The sequence below is a fragment of the Haplochromis burtoni genome, unplaced genomic scaffold, assembly GCF_018398535.1.
Source record: "Haplochromis burtoni strain Fernald_Lab_line unplaced genomic scaffold, NCSU_Asbu1 Contig_374, whole genome shotgun sequence".
Lineage (NCBI taxonomy): Eukaryota > Metazoa > Chordata > Actinopteri > Cichliformes > Cichlidae > Haplochromis > Haplochromis burtoni.
In genome coordinates this window covers 341,796-344,300 of record NW_024582735.1, presented here as the reverse complement: position 1 = coordinate 344,300, position 2,505 = coordinate 341,796, and the positions used below count along the sequence as shown (strand labels likewise).

General features: G+C 40.7%; 1 protein-coding gene across 3 annotated transcripts in view; it reads right to left on the bottom strand.

The window, feature by feature from the left end:
• Positions 1–2,505, bottom strand: part of rtel1 (regulator of telomere elongation helicase 1) — a 42,655-nt gene that overhangs the window by 34,826 nt on the left and 5,324 nt on the right. The window lies entirely within an intron of this gene.

Sequence of the window (2,505 nt, the reverse complement as noted above, 5' to 3'; positions counted from 1 at the left end):
TGTGTGTGTGTGTGGATAAATGCAACACTTGCACCTGCAGTTTTTTTTTTTTACGTGCGCTCAGAATAGTGGCACAAAAATAACGCCACAGATAACACACACCAATTAGTTAACCTCTTGACCTCTAACTTTCTGCTTCTAAATTCAAATCAAATAGAGTTCAGTGTACTCAGCTCTGAAAATATGGTGTCTAACCAGATGCCATTATCTTCTTCTCCGGTAACACTGAGGAATCTTGGAGTCATTTTTGAACAAGATATGTACTTCAATGGGCACATTAAACAAATATATTTCAGGATGCAGGATGTGGGAGAGAGAGATGGATAGGCTGTTATTTAGGAAGTTGCTGTGTGTGCCAAAGATGGGCCAATAAACTACCCTTGTTCTCTGTTAAGTCAGAGTGCTGTCTGCTGTTATCCTCACCAGACCTCTCTGCGTAACTGTGGTGTCAGAAGTGAATTAAAGAGGAAAACACACTAAATGAGAGCAGTAAGATGTGGAAAAACCCGTGGGACAAGGAAAAGTTCCCTTGCTGACATTGAAGAAAGAGAAGGTGGAAAAACATATAAGCTAGATCCACCAACAGAAGGAGCGATGGCTGACGAGGATGATTTTGAGCCAGTGGTAAAGAACTTTCTGAACCTGATATCTTTGATGAAATTAGAGAATTCATTAAATGACCAAAATAACAAAAACAATACTGCTTGAACAGATTAAACAGCTGAGCAATAACATACCAAAGCTGCAACATGATGTCTATTCTGAACTTCTCTATCGACCTTCTGTCCAGAGTGACACTTTTACAACAGCTGCCTAAGCTATCAGCTGTGCAGCCACCTCATGGAGCCACTGAGCACCAAGCTGAGCTCCCGCCTCCATCTCAACCACTCCCTGCACAGCCTCAACAAGAATACCAGACTTTAAGGAAGGTGAGCATCCTGAAAGTTTCTTTGTACGATTTGAACGCATAGCTAAAACACAGGGATGGCAAAGCCCTTGAGGCTTATGCTGACATGGATTAACAACAGTCTGACTCTTATGATGCTATTAAAGCTGCAGTGTTATCTAATTTTAATGTGGCAGAGGAGACCTACAAATACCAGTTCCAGAGCACCAGAGGAACTGTGTGTTAGAGAAACCTTCAACTGGATAAAGGGGCTCTATAAGCGATGGACGCGACGTGACAGTCGGAGTAAAGAAGAGATTGCGGAAACCGTCATCTTAGAGCAGTTTCTTCACATGCTTCATCCAGATGTCTGCACATGGGTGAAGGAGAACAATCCAAAGACAGAAGAGGAAGCTGCAAATCTGGCTGAATGTTACCTAGCTCCCTATAGATAACTGTGGGGAGACCAAGGTTTGTGGAGGTAAAACCTCCATGGGCAACTAGTGCTGAAAGCTTGGACCCTAGGTGTGGTAAGAAACCTATACATTGCAGTCAAAGGTACAACCTCGATTGCTATTACTGTCAGCAGCCTGGTCACAAAGCTTCTCTACGACTGTAACAGAGTAATATAACAAATGTCTTTGTCCTGGGTGTAATTAAGTAAGGTACTGCATTACTTTTAAGAAAAGTGTTGTGTAGTAACTTTTTTTAACTTTACTCTTTTGGAGTAATGACACCAACACTGATCACAGCAAAGAGAGCAAATATCTCCAACATGCACAAACATTTGACCATGCAGGATGTAACTGATTTGCATGAAGGCAAGGTCTTTGATATATTCCTCAAAGTAGAGCCATTGAGAATCGATAAGGAATCGAAACAATAAGTGATATCGATTATGGAACTGGAATTGCTAAATTCTTATCCATTTCCATCCCTACCAAAGTGTTTGCTCATAGGGGGTCATGTGATTGTTGGGGTTTTCTCCATTTCCTTGTATTATTGTAGGGTCTTTACAATAAAAAGCACTTTGAGGAACTGTTGTTGTAATTTGGTGCTATATGAATAAAACTGAACTGAATTACACTACATTCTGTGTACACATGATACAGAGAAAAGGACAAAGTATTCCAAATTACACAATCAATGACAATCAATAGTGACGGGTCTGATGAATCAAAATATCAAAGTTCTGGTTCAAATTATTGTCAATATGTTTGGAGGATATCAGGAGAGAAGTACAACCTAAGTGTCTACAGTCATCTGTAAAGCACAGTCGAGGCTTTATGGCTTAGGACTGTATTTCAACAAGTGGTGTTGGACTTTTGTCAGAACTGGTGAACTTATGAATACAGACTAGGGTGGGGCCATATCATGCCATTCACGGTAACACCGGTATAATTTTGGGCAACGATAGCAAAATGAAATATCGCGATAGATTATGGGTAAAACGCGCCTTTGTTTTCATACGCACATGTCGGAAAAAGCAAATCGTTGAATGAAACAGATGAACCAGAATTGGTTTGTAAAAATGCTGCAACTTCAGTGTGGAACTGGTTTGGCTTTCGTCCGTCAGATACACAACAAAGCACTATTTTTGGTAAAGCATGCTAGTGGGC